The sequence below is a fragment of the Anomaloglossus baeobatrachus genome, chromosome 3, assembly GCF_048569485.1.
Source record: "Anomaloglossus baeobatrachus isolate aAnoBae1 chromosome 3, aAnoBae1.hap1, whole genome shotgun sequence".
NCBI lineage: Eukaryota > Metazoa > Chordata > Amphibia > Anura > Aromobatidae > Anomaloglossus > Anomaloglossus baeobatrachus.
The window spans coordinates 480,383,596-480,407,654 of NC_134355.1; the positions used below are offsets into that span (position 1 = coordinate 480,383,596).

Here is a 24,059-nt window from a genome sequence, read left to right on the forward strand (position 1 = left end):
TTTTGATCACCAGTTATTTTCTTAACTAAAATTAACTGTGTGCTTAATTTTATGTAAATTATTTTATTTGGATAAAGACAACCACCTGTTAATTTTTAGGTTTTATTTTTTCAATGGAATTCAGTCAGATTATAGAAATACAGTTGTATAGTTCTGCACCAGAAACTGCTTTCAGAAATTCATTCAGCAGGCAATGCTGGTAATAGAGGAGATATCAGGGCCAGAAACTCTTGACAGCATAGGCTCTGTCCATCCACTAAGGTTAGAGTGGTTGGCACCTGCAGTGCTTTACAATCTGAATGGATGTGTGTGTGTTGCCCAGCTGAAGTCATAGGAGCCTATTTGGTTGGTTATGGTTATGGTTCAGACTATTAGAAAACAACATACCCTACTAAAGCTCCCAGCTCACTGCTGAAAGCTGCCAAATATAGTCTAGTCCTTACCATGTTCAGTCCTGTCTGTTTTTCCTCTTGTAATGATTGCTCCTTGTTTTGATCTCAGATTATGTTTTTGGCTGTTCTTACAGATCCTGATTGTGTCCTTTAACACTAGAAGTCCTAGAAATTTCGAGCTCCCTGGGTTCCAAAGGTAGAAATGTTAAGTGACCCCTCTCTGGGAGTTCTAGTGTTAAGTGATGTACCTCCTTAGACCCTGCTTGGTGACCATTCCCGCATCTGATTCGCACTTCCAGATGGCAGCAATTCATAGACCCCACTGTAAATCCAAACCTTGTTTAGAGGTTAAAGGGTGTCAGAGTTTCTCTGAATTCTGCCAAATGGAGTGGCTTGTGCTAAGTCTGACTAAAGCAGCCTTTTGGAGCCCGAGGCCTCAGACATACTTTACAATAGTGCCCTGACTATGAGTAGTTTAACTCTAATAGGTCCAATTATCATAAAGCTGTGTAATAGGGGTTGTCCACTATATTTATTTGGCACCAGTCTAGTGATTTAATAGCTTTATATTTTTACTTTTGAACCACTTGGATAAAGTGAATAAAATAACCTGTCATGTAGAAAAATGCAATCAACCTGCAGATATGAGGTTTACCTACAGGTTAATAGTATTCTGAGCCTGCCCATTGCCTGCACATTACTTAGACAAATCATAAAGGGTGGGAAGGGCACCACAGAGACAATAATAGGGGATCTTTACCACTTAACACATCCAAGACTACAAGGAGAGATAAAGAAGAAAAAGCGGATGTGCATAAAAAGTGGGATCACCCAATAAATGTATGAAAATACAAGACACTTTATTTAAACACAAAATAACAACACAGTCTAACACACAATAAAAACATTTAAAAAGCACAAAGCTTGCAAAAGTACAAAAGGTGTCTGAAATAAGTATTACACCAAAACATCCACTCCCTGTCAATCAGGGTGACTAGACCTCACTGTAACATATACTGTAGACAATATGAACAAAATGTGCAAATGGCACCAATACAGGCACAAAATCAATAGACCCATTGTTCAGTGATACAGAAAAAACATCATCCAGATTGAGGGTGCAATACCCCAAACATCTGTACAAAACATGTCAAGGCCGTATAAATACAAGGCAGCAGAGAATAAATATACAACCTGTGGACCAGGAAAAACAGTGGGTCGAATGGAAAAGATATCAGGGTTGAGGGGTAGACCCCACGCATATCGCCATGTAAAAGCCAGTCTTGAGGGTCCGTCTTATAATCCTAGTGCCTCTTATAATAGCTCACCAGGGGGGAGCAGCTCAGTTACGTCATAGGAGGCAGGGAGCGGCTCAGTTAGGTCATAGGAGGCAGGGTAGGCGATGCTGTGGGCCCAGAAGAGAGGGTACTGCAAGTCAAGAGGGTCAGTGTGCGGAGGGATGGTGATACTGCAGGCTCGTGAGATGTCATGGCGGCGGGCGCCATTGATCTTCTGGCCGGTTTGGAGGAGGGGATGTTGCGGCTCAGGAGAGTCAGTGTGAGGCAGCAGAGGGTTGGCGGTACTGTGGGCTTGTGAGGTAACATGGCAGTGAGCAGCATTCATCTGCCGGTGGACTGTGGACTCCATTGAATTGTCGGCGGACTTCAAGAAAATGACAACGGAGTCCTATCTGTGCACGCACCAGCTCTCGGCCATTTTCTTGAAGCCCATCTCATCAACTGCGGGCAATTCAAAGCAGTCCACAGATCAATGGTGGCCGCCACTGTACTACCCAAAAAGCCCACAGTATTGCTGACCCTGCACCACCACTGCAGCCCCGGTAAGCCATATGCGGTTTGTAAGATGCACACCCATTTTTTCCCCCAGTACTGCATCTTACAAACCAGAAAATACTGTATGTTCTAAAATGGTGTCATTCATTGCAAAAAAAACAATCAGATCTCATATTGCTATTTTAAAAAACAAATGATAAATTTATGAAGCTGGGAAGAAAGAAAGGACAAAAATGAAAGAAAAAAAAGAAAATTGTCCACATCAAGAGGTTGTATAGTCAAACCTCTTATATGCAGAAGGAATATTGTATATGATGAAATATTTTGTGTTTTAATGAAATATTTAAAATACCTTTCTTCTACCATTTCATTTATCATTAAAGAAATATCATTAATATTAAGATTTTTATTCTTGGAAGAAAAAGATGACAATTCATATTTGCCTATATATTATAGGTTTTAGAAAGAATAAATGCATATGCAAATAATGCTGATGTTCCTGTTCGAGAGCTGATAATGACCTCTTTAATGTGCAGGTTTCACCAATGATTTGCTGAATTCACATCACAGTCCAATGAGCCTTGTTAAAATGGTTTGAACACTTACTGTATATAACATTCAAAAAGGATAGCCCGGAGCATGCCGAAGGCACAAGGTCAGATTAGTTCAGTGAATTTGAATGTTAATTTTGAAACATGTTTATGATTTTAAAGATTTATTTTTAATTTGTACTAATAAGAATGAGCACTCATCCTTGACAGTAAAAGCTTTTAAAATTCATTATTTACTTATTAAATACCACCTGCTGTATTAAGATTGCTGTCAAACATTTTTTTCTAAATGTCTCTACTCCGAAGATTCTTAATGTTCCTTGCAAAAGAGCTACATTAGCAGATAAAATCATGGAAATAGAAATTCATTTTTTTCTGTATATTCATCATCTTTTCTTGCTTCACACATTAAGCCTCTTATGTCTAAGAACAACAGATTTAAAATGTTAGAATATGCAAATGATATGATTGCATTTAGTGCAGCGTTTGGCTTAAATAATCCGCACCACTTATTATTGCTATTTATAGCGTGTAAAAAAAAAGAAATAATGACTTTAAAAATAGTAGATGGAATTTTTTAATATTATTCCAAAGCAATGTGTACTTTAAATGTATAAATATTTACATGCATTAATATTTTTTACATGTTCTGCTTTGTCTAACTTAAGGTTAGGCTGGGTGCGCATGTTGCAATTTTTCATGCGTTTCCGCAGCGTTTTGAACTGCAGCATTTTAATGCAAAAATGCATGCGTTTTGATTTCCAGGCAAAGTCTATGGAAAATAGGGCTTTCTTGTGCGCACTATGCTGTTAAAAACGCTGCATTTTAGTTGCGTAAAATTTGTCAAAATCTCTGCATTTGAAGAACCAACATGTCAATTGTTTTTGCCATTTTGGCTGCGTTCTACACCCATTGAAATCAATGAGTTGTAGAAAAACACTGCCAAAATGTTAAGCAGTGCGTTTGCATTGCATTATTGTTGCGATTTGCATGTTTTTTTAACATAACAAAGGCAGGTCTTTCGGTCTCTCTCTCTCTGTCGGTCGGTCTGTCGGTCGTCTCTCTCTCTCTCTATGTCTCTATCTCTCTCTCTGTCCATGTCAGTCTCTCCCTCCCACCCTCTCTCTCATACTCACCGATCCACGATCACCGGCACGGCGCTGCACGGCGTTCACACTGTGGCGGCTTCTCCTCTTTTGAAAATGCCGGCTGCTCATTAATCCATCACGTATTCCCTGCTTTCCCCGCCCACCGGTGCCTATGAATGGTTGCAGTCAGACACGCCCCCACGCTGAGTGACAACTGTCTCACTGCAACCAATCACAGCTGCCGGTGGGCGTGTCTATAGCGAGCAGTAAAAAAATAAATAAATAATTGAAAAAAACGTGACGTGCGGTCCCCCCAATTTGGATACCAGCCAGAGTAAAGCCACACGGCTGAAGGCTGGTATTCTCAGGATGGGGAGCTTCACAATATCATAGCCTAACAATATCAGCCAGCAGTCGCCCGGAATTGCCGCATCCATTAGATGCGACAATCCCGGGACTTTATCCGGCTCATTCCGAATTGCCCTGGTGCGGTGGCAAACTGGGTAATAAGGAGTTAATGGCAGCAGCCCATAGCTGCCACTAAGTCCTAGGTTAATCATGGCAGGCGTCTCCCCGAGATACCTTACATGATTAACCTGTAAGTTAAAGTAAATAAACACACACATCCAAAAATCCTTTATTTGGAATGAAAGACAAAAAACTCCCTCTTTCACCACTTTATTAACCCCTCAAAAACAACTACAGGTCCGACGTAATCCACGCAAGGTCCCCCGACGCTTTCAGCTCTGCTACATCGGAAGCTGAAAGAAGCAGCAGTAGAACACCGCCACTCCTGTGAGCTCCATGCAGCAACTGAAGTGAGTCGCGCGATCAGCTGTGCTGTCACTGAGGTTACTCGCGGCCACCGCTCTCAGGTGGAGGACTGCAGCTGTGTCCGCGAGTAACCTGTGTGAAAGCACAGCTGATCGTGAGGCTCACTGTAGTAATCAGGGGATTTGCAATCACAGATGAGTCCTTCACATGTGACCGCAAATCAAGCCGCGGCACATGCACAGAGCCGCGCAATCACAATGAAGTCAGGTAAAGTTCATCCGAGTTCATTCTGATCGCGCGGCACTGTCTCCCAACCAGCTATGCTCTTTTTGACAGTGCGGTCCCACTCGGCTCTTCTGAAAGTCTATGGGGATGATGCAGAGCCGCACTATGAAAAATGTGCGTTCTGGATGCTTTTCCCACTCTATGACAGAGCAAGCATCCAGAACGCATGAATTCTTCAGGAATGTGCGCACATTGCATTCTGCTGAATGCGTCTCAGAACACAGCTTTTTCGACTGCGTTCTGAGATGCATAGGCAGTGACTTACACGCTGTGGAATGGAATGCAACGTGCGCACATGGCCTTAGTGTTCACTCTGCATAAAGAGTGCTATTGTTAACTTTTGGGGCTCAATGGCCAAAATGCTCAAAATTCTTGTCATGGAGTCAACAAATCTTGGGCAGATTATGTAGGTATGTAATAACTTTCCAGTATCTATACCAATGGATGTACATAGGAATTAATTGTAAATGTACATGTTTTAAAGGATCTTTTATAGTAATTCAGTTAGGAACCTCACCTTTCCCTGCCACAACAGCTCCTTTCTGGCTCTCTGCTAGCTTCCTAAGGGTCTTGATTTGGTCTCATTACTCTTTCACGGTGATTACAATGTTGGCTAGGTTTTGACTCATGATGTGCTATTATTTCATCATAGGATGTTTAATTTCCCGTGGTCACTTAGGGCGGTGTATGACATGATGTTAGTCAGTGTTCTAGTTGGCACCAAAAGTGTCAGCAAAGAGTGAAGATGAGACCTAAATGGCAGTGGCTGCCTTAAGAAAGAAGCACATGGCCTGCAGAGATCTGTGGCAATAGGGATAAGTCTCAGTTGAGATGAAAATATTTTATTTTTTCAGCCTTTTCTGGATCACCTGTTTATTATTCTTTGGGGTTGGGAGACGCCAGAAATTAGCAAACAGCCTTTTTTTAAGGCAATCAAGCAAATTTGAATTTTATCTAGTACATTAAAATCAAATTTGCCAGCTAAATTCACGCAAATCTGCTAGTTTTATATTTTTTGCAAATTTGCTCATATCCATTAGAAGCCTAACCTGGTGTTTTGGGTCATGTGGTGAGGTGGATCCTACAAGCCCTAGGTTCAGGTGGGCACATGAACCATGGGCATTGGTGCAGCAGGCAAGTAAGGCAGGTGGGAAACATGGACTAGAAGCACTGGAGGCCTCAGGCACACAGAACATAGGAAAGCAGGTATCGAGCAAGTACTAGATGCACTGGAGGCCTTAGTCAGACAGATTATTAGAAACCAGGTATGGAGCACTGGAAGCCTCAGTCAGACAGAACATAGGAAAGCAGATCTGGAGCAGGTACTTGAAGCACTGGAGGCTTCAGTAAAACAAGAACAACAGAAAGCATTTATGGAGAAGGCCCTAGAAGCACTGGAGGCCTCAGGCAGACAGAACATAGGACATCTGGTCTGGAGCAGGTACAGTAAGCATTGGAGGCTTTAGGCAGAAAGGACACGAGAAAACTAAGTTTCCTAAAACCAAGAAGGAGGTGTATGTTTTGGTGAGTCTTATATCGGCCTAGGCAGATGATCACATAGGAACACACCAGGCCATTTGCAAAGCTCAACTTGGAGCACAACAAATTTCAGCTTATTTGGGTGAAAGGAGCAGAACTTGAACATGGACAAGTGTGTAACACCTAGTTTTAAAACTATTTTGTGTTTTAATGAATAAGACCCCATTTTTTAATTTAGCTGATTTCTATGACAGTCGATTATAATAGGGACATATGTATGATACTCATACACAGATATATCACTGAGTCTGATAATACCATAAAGCAGATTCCTTAAGTGAAAAACTGCCACACACTGTCTTCTAAGATATTTAAAAAGCTTTGTGAAGAATGATATGATGTAGTGAAATGGGTGCTTGCTGACTTATCATTAGGCAACATTAGGTATGAAATACGTTGAAACTCTGAATATATTTTTATACTTGGGGAGTTTAGAGTAGGAACAGTAAGATTTATCTGATTTACAATGAGACTTTCTTGTAATGTTTAATGCTCTATTCTTTTGAGAAAGTTTTGTTCACCTAAATATAGTTTCACAATGCAATCCCTTCCCAAGCAATAGCAACTTAACTGAATCCTTTTATACTTCTTTATGCAAATCCTGCACCTGTCAGTTTATACTCCACCTGAACGTGCTTGAAGGTTTCTGCAGTAATAGCATAATGCAGATGAATGAGTGAAAGATTAATATGACTGAGACCATGTACATATAACCTTTTAAGCATTTAGTGAAAGGTTGACTTAGTGAAATACCATCCTGGAATCCAATAAAGCAAACCCTCCTATGGGAAGTCAACATAATCATGTTCAAAAGCTAATATTTTCCTATTCCACATTGATGTTCAGCTCATGGAATATGATTTTCTATTGGAATATATCATAGAACAACCTAATTATTATGTTCCTGCCAATTACTTAATGTATCCCTTTTTGTTGGCACCTGTTGTAATAAAGCAACATAAATCAATTATTTATTTTTGCTGTTATAAATTGAAAGGATTTGGGAATTCAATGATTGCCATTTCATGTAAGTTTAATTTTATTACTCTTTTAAATTGTAATAATAATAGTAATAGTAGTAGTATCAGCATGAATATTATCACCTGTGTTTTTGGAGAATAGGTAGCACCTTATTATAAGATACACTCAGATTTGGACAATAGATAATAGGAAAAAAATATTAACATTAAATCCACAATGGTGATCTATGGTTGTGCATTCTTGCTTCACTAGGGTACAAGAGGAGGATAAGGATTTGGTAAAACTATATCAGGAGGGTTGTACCAAAAAAATAAAGGGCAATATATACACTCCCCAACAGTGACATAACAAGGTCCCAATACAGTTTACATTGGTTGTCTTGTATTAAGTCAATTTTTTGTGGAATCCACTTTGTGCCTGGTGTTTTACTGTGTAATGTCTTTCATATATTCCACTTAAACTCCATATACACAATTTAGCTGCCTGTGTACTTTAGTACAATTTATTATAATTTCCGCATTACATTGGATGCATATTGCAGATTTTATATCAAGCATTCCTGTGCTACACTGATTTTCTATGCCCTTCATGACCACACATAAATAATAACAAAACAAGGACAGCATCACATGGATCCTATATGGTGCCAAGACAGACAGACAGACAGACAGAGCAACTTGTGGAAATGCAGATCGACTCTTGTCTACATGTGTCAGTTTTAGGATATGTTCACACGATCCATCATTTATTGCATTTTTGTTGCATTTTTGAGGTCACAAAGATGCACCTAAGAGCATGCATGTCCTTCTCCCATCAAAGTCTAAGAGATTTATATTTTGCTGTCCACCCTGGGCATCTTTTTTTGTCTGCCTCTTGGTTGAGTTTTTGAAGATGAAGTATGTCAATTCTTTTTGCGTTTTTGCAGTGTTACTGAGTCCTTCCAGTTCAATAGATTTATAGAATGCTTTGGGCAAAATGTGGTAAAACACGGCAAAAATGCATCAAACATGAATGCGTTTTTGCTGCAGGTGCGCTTTTGTGCCTTAAACGTTGCATCTTTGTGGTTAGAAAAGATACACTTTGTGAAAATAGCCTTATTTGTTTTCAGCGTGAACAACAAAGATCTATTGTATTTAACGTGGCTTTACACACTGCAACATCGCAAATGACATCGCTGTAACGTCACCGGTTTTGTGACATTATAGCGACCTCCCCAGCGACATTGCAGTGTGTGAAACACATCAGCAACCTGGCCCCTGCTGTGAAGTTGTGATCACTACAAATCGTTCAGGACCATTCTTTGGTCCTTTGTTTCCCGCTGTGCAGCAAAGTTTTAGTGTGTAGAGGGGACTTTACAGCGACTTCGTTAGCGACTTCCCTTTCAAAAAGCTGCTTTACAACGTCCCCAATGACTAGCTAGGTCGTTCTGCAGGTCCGGATCGCTGTTGCGTCTTTGGCCAGGTTTGCCTGTTTGACAGCTCACCAGAGACTTTGTAGCGATCCTGGCCAGGTTGGGATCGCTGGTGGGATCGCTAGAAAGTTTCAGTGTGTAAAGGGGCCTTAACCCTCATGTGGACACAAGCCTTATCCAATCTGATAGTAAACTCAGCTCAGCCTCTCCTGCACAGCATTAATTACACAGATAGAGAGAACTATATAGCAGCTCAGTTATCTCAGTGATAGAACAGTGCTTATAAATGCTCTACTCTGTGATTTAACCCGTTCACCCCAAGCAATTTTCCATGTGAGTACTTTTGAATTATATCATTAATTCTGCAATATGACTGTGCACCTCTCCCCCATTAGCCACAAGTGATTTTATTCTCTAGTAGCAGGTTCTTACTTGCCCACAAATAGGAGGTTTTAAACCCAAAGAGAGGCGTTGAAGTATGCCTTGACGTCGCTACTGGGCAGATATAGAAATGGCCATTTTTGTATGATAAATATCTAAATTTTTTCGACATTTCCTTAGGCTGTAATGCATGTCTATCTTCTTGCATTCATGGTTTGTATGCTTTAGCATTTCAAAGTGAGACTGTCTTTTTTTGGTATTGTATGTCATGTTCAGTTTTGCACCTGTTCGGACAGCATGTTGGGAGTGCCATCAGTTTTTTGTCTAGATTATGGAGTTGCACCCTATTTTTTTTAATAACTATAGTTTTTATTGAATTATATAACGTTCAACAGATATCAGTTAGCATAAGCCCAATGCAATTGTATACTATAAAAAAGTATATATCGGTACAAGAAGAAAACATTGAAGCTTATCCATAAAACCTTAGACCTCCTAGGGGCTCCTGACCTAACTGCATATCATTGCAAGAATTATAGACTTGTGAACCTTAATATATCTCTCTCTTAAACAGTTAACCATAAATATATCAAACCAAAAATTGACAAACAAAGACAGAGGGCTGACAGAGGGCATGTACTTTTTAATATTTTTCTAGATACTATAGATAAGGGAATGGGTCAGTCACGGCTGAGCCCCTGCTCTATGTGAAATTCACAGCAGCTGTATAGGCTGAATGCTATTATGGGAAGTATAAACTTTTTATTAACCTTTTTGCTTAAAAGTAGCAAATATTTAAATGTTCATAAAACTGTAGTTTTTAAAAAGTGGATGAGATTTTTGTCTATTGAGCTTGATTTTTAAGCAAAAGGATATAAACTGTTTGAAGCTAGATACCAACTGGATTCACTTTTATCTAAAGTACTTATACTTAGTTGTGCTTCAATGAATATAATTACTGAAAGTTTAAGGAACAGACCAACTGTAAAATAAAATTGTGAGGTTTGTTGGAAAAATTCATATACCGCATAAGCTCAAAAATTCTCAATCTTAGAATAAACACATATGACAGTGTAGCAATAGATCACAATGTAACTTAACTAGAACATCATTACACAATATTCAATTTAATCTTGAGAAATCACACAATAGAATCCCATAGTGTAAGGTATATTTCTTTAGAGCATTCAGAAAGTAGGTAAATCTTGCAGATAACTTGTATTGGACAAGACAAATTTATAAACTGCAAAAATATATAAGACTATAATACTAAAAAGAATTAAAGTCTCCCTGTTTTAAAAGCTGTTTCTAGTCAAAAGATATTCTCAGCTGTGTACTGGCAACTATAATCATGTAGCATTTTTCTTCAACTCTCGAATGGGAAAGGTTCAAAACTATTGAAAAGAGAATGACTACTGTCAAAAACACTATGCTAAAATGGTTATACACTACTAAAAGTGCAAAATTACACTTCCATAAAAACAGAAAAAATGATCTGAAAAAAAAAAATCATTTACAGTAGGTTTAGAGCAAGTAATGCATGTATGCATTCCGAATAGTGTGTGCAATGCAAGTCAATGGGGAATACTCGCAATGTAATGAGTAACCTGAATGTCGCACTTTTCGCTACTTGCACATATCGTACGGAATTCAAGTTACTCATTGTGGGTTCCACATTGACTTGCATTGCATACACTATTCAGAATACATACGTGAGTATTAGACAGTCCTTGTCGCAAATCCGAGTATTTCGAAACCTTCTCATCATTATAAAATGGTGTGGATGTTTCCATATGTAATGATATATATAGAACAGTCATCAGTGTTGCTCCAATCAAGAGCAGGGGTAATATCTCAGACTACAAGAGCACACTGTTCTTCCCTCTAACAGATGTAGAAGTACTCCACCTTTAATATAGGCACCAAGCTCTGCTAAACCTTGTTGTGGTTTATTGTAAAGTCAAAATAGAAGATGTAAAATATAGGTCTAGCATAATCAATAACTACAAATAGTACTTAACTGCCCACATCAAGACAGAAAATATATTCGTCACATTGCTCTAATGGGGGCACTGAGATTTTCTGGGGAAACAGTCACTGGATGCATTTAGTAGACAACCCACTAGAGGGTGCAAACACAACAGAATAGTCAACAGGCAGAGTCAGTACCAGGATGTCAGTGAGAAACCAGGGGAGATGCAAAATGTGGTCAGGTGCTAGATAAAGGTTGGGAACCAGGAAGTCATGATAATGTCAGGAGGGAGAAGCAGAGCTGAAGTCAAGTACAATAAAGCAAGGTCAGAGGCCGAGAGATCAGAGCTAGGGACCCCAATATAGAGATATACCTTGACGAGGTCTTGGGGCTCAGTTACATTGATCAATGCGATTGCTAAATATCTCCTTTTTCCTAATGTTCATGGCAGGTATGCAATTCATTATTCACATGTTCAAATTAGCAAGTAGCATTTTTCATTGTATATTCCAATATTTTTCCATATGCTTGAGGCATTATACCATTATCTATGTTTGATGTGCAGCCTTATCCTTTGTATAGTATGTATTTTTTGGCTTGCACTCATAATATATATATTAGAGCTCACTTCAGTTATCCTATTCAGTTATATGTAGTTTTTTTCTGAATGTGAACACAGCTCCGCCCCTTTCGGCCATGTTTTTTCCATCTCCTATATAAGAAAGTCCTTAGTTACCCCTCTCCACCCACAGCAGTTTTTAATTGCAATGAGATGAAACACAGTTAGGGTCACAGAGCTAGGGACCCCAATATAGAGATATACCTTGACGAGGTCTTGGGGCTCAGTTACATTGATCAATGCGATTGCTAAATATCTCCTTTTTCCTAATGTTCATGGCAGGTATGCAATTCATTATTCACATGTTCAAATTAGCAAGTAGCATTTTTCATTGTATATTCCAATATTTTTCCATATGCTTGAGGCATTATACCTTTATCTATGTTTGATGTGCAGCCTTATCCTTTGTATAGAGAGATCAGAGCAACACACATGAACTGGACCAGGAAGTCAGGAGAGGCTGGGCAAACAGACAGTACAGGGAAATGCAGGAACAGGAAGGATGCAAGATGGGAGAGTCACGGGATGGGACCAGGAATTTAAGAGGGTGAAAGACAGACAGGCTGTATGGGAAGGGCATTTCAGTAACAACAGTATATAAGGATATAGTGTCCTGCCCACTGAAACAAGGCACGTAGTCATAAGCCCCTCCCATGCCTTATAGCCCTGGGGAGAGATACATGTCATGGCTCAGCAGTTCCTGAGCGTGACACAGATCATGACAGTATCAAAAATTAAAGGGATAATCCCAGAATTTCTCTTTTTTTTAAAAAAAAACTTCCAATAACATAATAACTTCCATGCCATTGGATGCCCACTTGCGAGTTTGTACTCCTCTTTCTGACTCCAGCTCTGTAAGATACAAACACTACATTACCCAGAAGCACCATGCTTTTTCTCCAGGCTCCCAACATTTTTTTGTTTTCACATCTGACATACTGGTGTGTGATGTTATGGAATTTGCTATTGGCAAGTATAGCTGAGCAGACATAGCTCTGTGAATTGTTATGCTATTATGTTTGTGTCTGTCCCTGTCAGCCTGGTTAATAGTTTATAATCCTCCTTCTCCTACCAAACAATTGCCTCTTACTTATCCTCTTCTGTCATCAAAACTTGTCTTGTCTATCAATCAAACACAGTGCCACTTGAATTTTACCTGAGAAATGTAAAAGATTAAAGCTGAGCTGTGATTGGTTTATCTTTAGATTATCCTTTAGACATTATAGATAAATGAAGCTCAAAAATATTTGTATTGCATTTGTAAGGTAGAAGTGTTCTTTAAAACAAATAAGGATGAAATAAAATGTGTTTATATTGAGAAAAAACATTGTTTGTTTAGAGCTGATACTTCTTGCCTCACTTGGTTTCATCTATCACACAGTTGAGTCTCAGTTGGAGATAAAGGAAGTTAGCTGTTGCTCCCTTGAAGATAGCAATTTATGCTTGGTCCTGTCACCTCATTGCAAAGTTGGAAAAGGATAAGAGCTACAAAAGAATAGCAGATGTCTAATGTGCATGCACAACTAGCCAAGAAAGAACTAAAGAAAATATCGTGCTCCTCACTGCTCAGTACTAGATTGAGCATCGGGGTGCTCGGCACGTTCAATGCTTGATCGAATATCGTGAGTGCTTGAGCTAAATGCTCGAGTCTCTATTCTGTTACCTGCCCTGACACAGCCTCAGGTCACCACAGACCCCATCAGCCATATGAAGCATGCAGCAGACATCACCCGGCAACTTTTGTTCCTTCTTCCCAACCACCACAGTTCCTATCATTCACATGAGGCTGGTATCGCCTCATGTTCCATGTGCGCTGTCCAAATGTTCCCCCCCGGCTAAATTAACTGGTTAGTTTCGATCGAGTCCCCATTTCAGAAAATAAATCTCTTTCTTTTTCGGAACATGGACTCGAGCGCAACTAACCACACAGCAACTTTGAAACATTTGCTCACATGGAACGGAATTTACCAGGAGATGCAAACTGCACGCGGATGATAAGAATTGTGCTGGCCAGAAAGATGAAACAGAGGTTGCCGGGTAATGTCTTCTGTCTGCTGCATGAGGATGTTGAGTTCTGTGATGACTTGGGGCCATGTCAGGGCACGCATCAATGCTGCAGTTTCTTTAATGTTTTTAAAATGCTCTGAATAAAGATTTTTTTATTTTACTCATGGCTCCTTGGAAGATGCCATTCCTTTACTCCTTAATTTCTACTTTTCTGATTGATGCCTTACCAGAGGATCTGGCACCCATTTCCCATTTCAAAGACTGAAACTGCTACATACAGCTTGGTGAGCTTCCCCTTTTTTTCTTTTAGTAAAATGAATGGTTTAGTTGAAAAATACAACTCATCCCATAAAAACAAGTCCTTACACAGTTATGTCAATGGAAAAAGAAAAAAGTTATGAATCTTGAAAGGAGAGGAAAAAAAGATGTTGCAGAAAAGAAAAATTCTGGGGTCATTAAAGAGGTTAAAGTCATTGTGTTCTTTCAGGCTGAGGTAGCATTTATATTTATTTACCCCAATGTAAAATATGAATCCAAACTTCCCAACTACTACATATTAAAGGGAACCTATCAGGTGCAATATTCACCCAGAACCATGAGACGTTCTGGGTGCATATTGCTAATCCCTGCCTAACCATCCCTGTATCTAGTAGCATAGATAAAGAGATCTTTAAAAAAAGTATTTCTAAAGTTCTTTTATCGTATGCTAATGAGGCCTATGACTAGTCACAAGGGCGTTAGTTCCTGCGCTCATTCTGCCCTCTTAGCATGGTAACACGCCCGCTGTCTCCGCTGATCAGAAGTTGTGGCACTTCTGGTCATGCACACTAGAGTTCTCTGAAGCCAGGACGTGTACATCCGGCTTCATAGTGCAAAGGACTGGAAGTGCTGGGACTACTGATCAGCGGTGACAGTGGATACAGGTACAAGCCTCACCGCTGATGATGCTGCATTAAATAACATGTTAGCACGCCCCTATAAGTGTTTTACCATGCTAAGAGGGCTGAATGAACACAGGAACTAGTGCCCTTGCAAATACTCCCTGCGCTCATTAGCATATCATTAAAGATCTTTAGAAATACTTTTCCTAAAGATCTCTATATCTATGCCAGTGTATACAGGGATGGTTAGGCAGGGATTAGCAATATGCACCTAGAATTGCTCGTGGTTCTGTATACATATTGCACCTGACAGGTCACCTTTAATGATAATACTGGTGTCTATAGTTATATTCCTGATGTAAAGATCTGTTATACAATCCTTTCAAAGTAACTTAAAATGAGTGTCCACTATACAGCCATAAGAAATAAAAGTCTTTACACAAAGCATAATATGACATACCACAAAAAAAAAAGCTTCACCGTGAACATTTATCATGCCGACCAGGTGCACATTAAGAGAGACTCTAGCCAACCTCCCGGACTTTGGGTGTCAATAGGCGGTTGTACATAATTTTTGCATAATATGACATAGACTATTGATTTTCCCATATTACATAAATATATACGAAGAAAAAATATTCTAAAGATAAAATGTGAAAAGTGAATAACTGGCGAAATCTGTAGTTTAGCAAGAAATGTTACAGTATCTTTTTTAACCCCAATGACAGTCATTATATAATCAGAACCATCTCTGGGCACAAGGAGAATGAGCTATATTTTCATATTCAGAGCTGTACAAATCTAAGAAATGCTATGAAAGATGACATTTTACACTCAGCAGGCAAAATCTTCTTAACTTGAAGCTCAGCACTGCACATTAAACCAATAATATATTTTCTTTTTAAATCCAAGTGGAGCAATATAACAGGTTTCCATTTTTAGCTTGCAAAACAGATAGTCAAATGAGAACCAGCAGGGATGTGGTAAATAGAGCAATATGAAATATGTGCTAGCTAACTATTCCGTGGTTCCAGCATGATTTCCAAGAGGAGCTTTCCAAAGACATGCAGTCGCTACTAAGGACAGCATGATCATTTAAAAATGGAAACTGTGCTAGCAATGCGTACTATATGCAGAATGTATTCATTAGTGGAAAGTTCCGCCAATACTAATTGGAAGTTGTATAGAATGCAAAAATAAAGTCATTTTCTCATGTTTTTTTTCTATTTTGTAGAAACTTGAAAAAGTTTAATACATTTTTTTGTATTAATTGAATCATGTTTAGTTTAAAAAAAATCAGTTTTGTAAGAACGTTTTTTAATCTTTATAACTAGAGATAAAAGGACCCAAAGAAGTTTGGGTTCTTAGGGTTCAGCTGGACTTTAGATAAAGATCTTTTCTGGACCTGAACCTCATTGAAGTCATTGATTGGGCAATTAGACTCTCCGTCCACATATAGCCTGTCATAAACAAAGCACTTTATGGGGAGGGGGGCGAGATTTTTCATCTTTTTTTGTACACACTACATCCGATAACAGTAATTTTACTCCCGAAGTGAGCCAATCCAAAATTGCAAGCACATCACACTGGGCTGAGCAAAGAGCAAACCCGAGCACAGCCATGATCACTTGAGGTTAGCATATGTAAAGCACCAAACTCAAAACTCCAACACTGATATTTTTGTAAAGTCTGTGTTTGATTTTCATCTTTTCATTGCTATTCATAACATAACAACAACCTCACTGTTGGATAAATTACCGTATTTTTCGTTTTATAAGAGGTACCGGATTATAAGATGCACCCCAAATTTGGAGGGAAAAAAAGGTAAAAAAAAAAATATGGGGTCTGTTTATAATCTGGTGGTGTCTTACCAGGGAGGGGGGCCTGCAGAGGAGTGGGGGTTATAGGAGGCAGGGGCGGTACTGGAGTACTGCAAGTAGTATAGAGGGGGGCCCAGATACTCACAGCAGGTGCTGCTCTGTGCGGGGCCGGCGATGCCACTCTGCTCTGCGGGGCCGGCGATGCCGCTCTGCTCTGTGTGGGGCTGGCAATGCCACTCTGCTCTGTGCGGGGCTGGTGATGGAGCAGCCGAGCGCTGAGCAGAACAGAGCAGCCGAGCGCTGAGCAGAACGGAGGAGCCGAGCACTAAGCAGAATGGAGCTGCCATGCACAGAGCAGCCGAGCACAATGTAGCAGCCGTGCAAAGAGCAGCCAAGCATGACGTGACAGGGCAGCCGTGCACGGAGCAGCCGTGCACAGAGCAGCCGAGCAGGATGGAGCAGCCTTGCACAGAGCAGAACGGAGCGGCTCCAAACAGAACAGAGCGGCGCTGCCCGATGCACAAAACAGCGTCGCACAGACCAGCAGCTCCGGCAGCATAGTGCATAGCTCGGAGCATCTCCCTGCCTCCTTTGAACCCTCTGCACAACCCCCCGGTAATCTTCATTTGGATTTTAAGACGAACCCCTCATTTTCCTCCCAAAGTTTTGGGAGGAAAAGTGCGTCTTAAAATCCGAAAAATGTGGTATATCAAATTATACCATTTCAACATAGAGATATTGTTTCAAAATACAGATGCATTTTGCTGGTTGAAAACTTGAATCCCTCAATAACCATTAATATGACTGTATAGCCAATTAAAAGATAAGGCAAAAGTGCTGTTCCAGCGGTGGGAAATCCCATTTTGATGTCTAAATGTGCATTAGGGGGGGGTGATGATGCTCTTCCAGCTTATTACCTTCAGTTGTAGTCATAAATTAGGAGCACCCTTGCTTGGCTGACTTACAGGTAAGATGCCAGAGCACCAAAGCAATAAGAACTGAAAATCAGCTGTGAGACTCTGCTGCTATTTCAAGACTACTGTCAAATATAAAGTTGAGGACAAAAGAGCGCAAATAGGGTCTTGCCAGGTATTAAAGTGCAGTGTGCATGATATTACACTCATCTATTAGGGTTGTGATAGTCACAACCCCTAAGAAGGTTTAAAGTATTGGTGGCTGCTGCAGCCCCACATGGGTTAAACTTCAGTACTGGAGAAGAGAAACGGGATAAATGCTGTGCTGCTCCCGAATATAGATACTATTGATTATTAATAAGCTTCTTTTATTTCATAGGTCTACGCATTTCACAATATTGTTGATTTTTCTATCTTGTCCTGAGGAAGGGGACTGGATCCCTGAAACACATAGACCCATGAAATTAAAGAAGTTTATTAATAAACAACAGTATTGTCATGCGGCAGCAGTGCAGCATTAACCTTGTTTCTCCTCTCCAGCACTGAAGACTAACTACTGTCAAGGCTAAACACACCCTTTGCTCTTAAATATTAGAATTCAAAACTTGATATATTTCCCCTCACAAGTCACTTTGGGATCATAAAAAGATCAACTCCTACATTGGGCTACACAGGAATATTAATGGTTTTGAGGGGGTTAAAGTCTCTGACAGGTTTCAGCAAAAAAATAAAAAGGGCAGGGTAAACAACTGGGACGGGGAAAGGAGGTACCGGGAGGGCCAGATTGTCTAGCTCCTCTAAAATACAAGCAAGATTTTAAAGTAAAAAAATATAATTTTATTTTTTCTGATGCTTTTAGAATTAAATAAAAACCAAAGAGTAGATGAAAGTTGTTTTTTGTCTTTAGTTTATTTTTTAGCATTCAGTGCTTATATATTTGGTTGTTCTTAATTGGAATCTGTCAATAGGATCATCCCTCCTACGCTATCTATATGGGCATGTAGGTAATAGGAAATTGAATGAAATGTGACCATGATATCTGTAATCAGATGTCTTATTCGAGAGAAATCAAAGCTGTTGTTAAGTGTAAATGCATTCCAGGCTATATGCCGGACATAGATCTTCCTGAGAATACGCCTCCAGAGCTTATTTTAAATAAAAGGAGGTGTTACCAGTGTAAGACATGTGACAAACACAGAACAGTAGAACTGAACTTTCTCTCCTTCAAACACATTTCATTTGCTGCAGCTTTCACAGCTCTGCAGTATTGCAACAACTTTGCCACACTGATTGCCTGTGAGATAAAAGCTGAAGCTAAGAGAAACCTGAAGATGTGTTAGCTATAATCACACACAGCTCTGCAGGGAGATCAGGAGAGTGGTCATCACATATCACACTGATATATATAGAAGGGTTGATTCTACTGACAGATTGCCTTTAATGTTGTGGATGAACAGCAAGAGAGGTCCAAAGTTCATACTGAACAGCAGGTGTACAGGTCTCGGACTCAAACACAGACTCAAAAAAATTCTGTGTCCAAGTTATGAGTTCTGGCACCTGTCATATGCTAATAAGCTTTGTTGAAAAGCTGTAGCACAGCCAATCAACCAACTTTATTGAATGTGGAAGATGACTGTACACTGCTGTGAACAATAAAATATTTTAAAAATGGCATGGCATTCCCCCTAATATTTGTAAACCAGCCAAGGTAAAGCAGACAGCTGAGGGCTGGTATTGTCAGGGTGGGAGCACCTTTCCCAGCTTAAAAATAGCAGCCCACAGCCACCTTGGAAGTGGCACATCCATTTGATTGGCCAATTCTAGACTTTTACCCGGGCTCTTTTTGATTGCCCTGGTGCAGTGGAAATCAGGGAAATACTTTTCTGGCTAATGTCTGCTGTGAATTGACAGCTGACACCAAGCCCAGGGGTTAGTAGTAGGGAGATATCTATCAGATACCCCCATTACTAACCCAGCAAGCGTAAAATTAAAAAAACACAGACACAGGGAAAAAAATAAGTTTATCTGTATAAAGACTGCACCACACCCTAATTCAACAATTTATTACTTCAAAATAAATTCCTACGTAATCCAAAGAGTAATGTCCCACGAAGTCCATCTATTCCTATGGAGCTTCATTCTGAGAATTTTCTCAGGACAAGGCTCCTTACGTCACTACTGGACAGTGGAAGCCCAGAATTTCTCACGAGAGTAACTCAGTGATGTCACTGCTTGTGAGAAATTCTGGGCTGTCGTGGAAAGTTCTCAAAATGCAGCTCCATAAGAATCGATGGACGTTGTGGGACATTTCACCATGGGATTGCGTCAGAACTTTCAGGATTTCTTTTTAATTAATAAATTGGTGAACAAGAAAGTGTGAGGAAGTATTTGTTCAAATACACTTTTTTTCCCTGTGTGTGTTTTTTGAACTCTATACTTACTGGTTAGTAATGGAAATGTCTGATAAACACTTATCCATTACTAACCTCTTGGCTTGATGTCATCTGTCAATTCATAACTAACATCAAACCCAAAAGTATTAACTCAATTGAGACCAAACCAAGGAAATTGGGAAAAGTCACACAAAGCACGAGAATTGGTCACCATCTATTGGATGTTTCACATTTTGGGAGGCTGTGGGCTGCTATTTTTAGGTTTCGAGGGGCCAAATAGCCATGAACCCTCCCAGCTTCATAATACCAGCCCTTAGCTGACTGCTTTACCTTGACTGGTTATCAAAAATAGGGCGGAGCCCATACATTTTTTAAAAAATTATTTATTTAGATAATTAAATAAAATGGCACGTTATCACCTTTATTTTTGATAACCAGCCAAAGTAAAGCTTATAGCTGATGATTGCAGCCCTGTTTATCAAAATTAGCTGGGAGCCCATGTATTTTTGTATTAATTTATTCCTTATCCACATTTTTTTGCAGAGCAATTGCCTCTAATTTGCGTCATTTTGTAACCCCCTAGCCCTTACTATGCCCATTTTACAGCCATTTTAAGCACAGACGTTTGGATGTCCATTGACTTATATGGGGTTTCAGTGTGGGGTCAGGATCAGGCCATGAATCAAACTTTCAACTAAATTCCGGCTGAACCCGTCTAACCTGAACATCCACGGGTTTGCTCATCTCTACTTCTAACTACATATATTTTGCTCTCACTTTTTTGGTGTAAATAATCATAAATTACTTATTCACTTGCCATATTTTTCTACTTATAGCAAGGCTATAATATGCACATAAATTTTAGTGGAGCAAAATAGGAAAAAAATTGAAGCAAAAAATGTAGTCATGACAGTGTCATTGGAGCGATCTGCTGCTGACACTGTTATGGGGGTAATGTCCCCCAATTCTTTACTAATGCCCCCTATACTGTGTCTTTTCGTGGTATACATGTCCCTCATCCTTGTATGTATGTGGCCCATCCTGGTATATATGGGACCTATCCTGGTATATATGTCCCCATCCTAGTTTAGATGTCCCTCGTCTTGCTATATATCTCCTTCATTCTGGTATATATGTTCGCTACCCTGGTATATACACATTATAAGCCCATCCTAGTATATATGTTCCCCGTCATATGCTCATGCTGGTATATACCGTATGTCCCCCATCATGGGCACATCCTGGTATATAAGCCTCCCCTTTTTCTACTTTTTAAACACATAAAAAAATAAATGATTGTACTCACTTTCCCTCTGCTCCCTAAGTGCAAGTCACCCTCTTCTGATGCCAGCAACTGACTTTGGTGTGTTAGCAATGGGATACACTTTAAAATCACTGCCATGCACCCCCATTCACAGACATCAATGTCAGCTTCCGGTTAATCCAAAATGAATATTTACTGTTTGACACACCCATAATCCCGCCCACCTTTTTGGGCAGCATCAGTGTTAATAAAAATCTTCACTGTCATTTACTATCACTGACCTCGGGGCTGAGAGGCAGGCTAGATTATGGAATTCAGAAGCAGTCAATATTAATTTTCTTTACAAATGAACATATGATTGCCTTTCTCATGCTGCTGTCAGCATCCTGCAGTGGCAACATTGCTCCTGCCTCCTGTGACCTTGTTCCTTGGCCGGCGCTACCTCCCCACAGAGAGCCAGGACTATTTTGGACTTTAAAATATACCTCCAATTTTGTCCCAAATTTGAGGCCAAAAAAGGTTGTCTTTCAGTTTGAAAAATATGGTATATGTCAGATTATGCACAATTTTTAACAAAATTAGCAAAAACATGCATCAAAACTCTCACCCAAGCATATGTCCTAAAATATTTTATAATACAAAAAAATTTAATATAAAGGTGTGTGGTGCCCATGAGTATTGCACCTTATTTAAGGTGCGATATTCACCTCGGGTAAGGAGGGGGTTAATCATCGGTGTTCCACATTCACACTTTACATACAGCTTAGGAGCATTCCCACAGGGGGATGTGGCTCAGGGAAGGCAGGGGGTGGCCATCATGAGTCATGGGACTTCCCCAGTCACTGAAGCCAGCCACCTGGGGGGCGGGTTTCACATGGAGTAAAAGTAGGAGCACACTCATACGATCTTGAGACAGTCTACCTGGGACACCAGTTCTGGAACATTACACCATCACCTTTCTTTTCTTCATGGGGACTGGGGCTTGGAGCGGAGCACTCAGCCCAGGTTCCTCTCAGCTAGAAGGGCAACTCTGACAAAGGACTTTTTTCTTCTTTCAAACACCAGTGACTGCTTCTAACTTATCCAAGGTTAACAGGGCACATCACAGAGGGTGACTGGTACTACCCGGGCGAGAAGCACAAAGAGTGAGTAAAGAAACCTTGAACCGCAGCATCTGACTCGGACTCTTATTACCGGCGCCGCCACTTCACGCCTCGGCGCCAAAGACCATCGCCATGAATACTCCCCTCATCATCCTCCCCGGGGCTTGCTCCATCTGTGTGGAGTGATACCATCTCTGGCTGCTACTATCATCCGCCCCAGAAGACAGTGACAGCAGCGGTGGCTAATCCCTGGTCGCGTACCACAGGTGGCATCACAACATTAATACTACTACTACCCCCATCATACCCCCATTTATTGGTGTACACCTCTGGGCATGAAGCTGGGAAGACCACCGTGACATCCTAGACCATCACACCGGCCCGGTGACGAGTAACTCAGGTACGAGACCCCATGCCTGATTCCCCCTGATCCCTGGGTGCTACAGGTGCACTTTATTTCTGCTGAAAATTATGCATTCTCCTAATAAATTCAAGTGTTATATACAGACAAATGATCCTTCCAAACATTTTATCTTGTTCTTTTACCTGGAAGACAAATATTAGGCTATAACTTATGTGCTGCTATATTTTTAGGGGGAAAAAAAATATTTTAGCTGTATTGGCCATTTATTACTGTACAGAATATTTTATGTTAATGACACACAATAACATAATAAAATTAGGTGGTTGAAGGTAATTTTCTATTTCCATCATCCATGCATCGTGTCTGCTCATAATTAGTAACACTATAAACAGCAGGAGCTACCAATTGCTCTGCTGCATTTACTTTCCTACGCTTCATTAGCTATGCAGCACTGTGGCTCAGACAAACTAGTGCAACTGGCATGAAGGAAATCATACACAGTGTAATGGACTGGCACACATCCAAACTGCTAATCTACAATGTGATTGATATGACTTCAGCCTCCTATGAGGATGATATTTTAACATATTTTCAATACCCCTAGAGTTATTACGATTCAGCCTAGATTGTTGAGATATAACGATTTTTACAATAAATCAGGTTACACATGATGATTTTTCAGCAGGTTCAAAGAAAATCTCAATAACAAGGCTAAGAGTGGGTTTATGATCTTAAACCTATGCGTCACTTGTGCTGTTTAATGTCGTAAAAACAAGAAAATGTCATATTGGCACAGACGTGTAGTCAGATATATTAAAGATATGAACGTGTTGGGCACAGTCGGATTTGGCCACCCATAGTTATAACCAGCATGCAAGCACCAGAGGATAGGTTAACATTTAACATTAGGGCACAGTCGGATTTATTTTTTCTCAGATGCATATTTACTCCAATTTCTAGAACATCAACGATATGTAACTGACTAACATACAGTATTGTGAGGAAACAACTGTTGATATCTATATAGTGACATTTTTCATTTATGTTGAGGCTGTATATCTGAATTTTAAAGGGAATTTGTTATCAGACTTTTGCTAAGTAATCTAAAGCTGGGTTTACACACTGCAACATCGCAAAGGACATCGCTGTAACGTCACCGGTTTTGTGACGTAACAGCGACCTCCCTAAGTCTCTGCTAAGTCTCTGGTGAGCTGTCAAACAGGCAAACCTGGCCAACAACGCAACAGCGATCCGGACCTGCAGAGCGACCTAGCTGGTTGTTGGGGACATTGATAAGCAGCCTTTTGAAAGGGAAGTTGCTAACAAAGTCTCTGCAAAGTCTTCACACATTGAAACTTTCCAGCGATGCATGCTGCACAGCGGGAAACAAAGGACCTAGGAATGGTCCTGAACGATTTGTAACGATTACAACTTCACAGCAGGGGCAGGGTCGCTGATAGGTTTCACACACTGCAACATTGCAAACAACATCGCTATTGCGTCACAAAACCGGTGACGTTACAGCGA

At 40.2% G+C, this 24,059-nt stretch overlaps 1 protein-coding gene across 3 annotated transcripts in view; it reads right to left on the reverse strand.

Moving 5' to 3' along the window:
* The window catches only part of NLGN1 (neuroligin 1), a 763,952-nt gene that overhangs the window by 156,366 nt on the left and 583,527 nt on the right, over nucleotides 1-24,059 (reverse strand). The window lies entirely within an intron of this gene.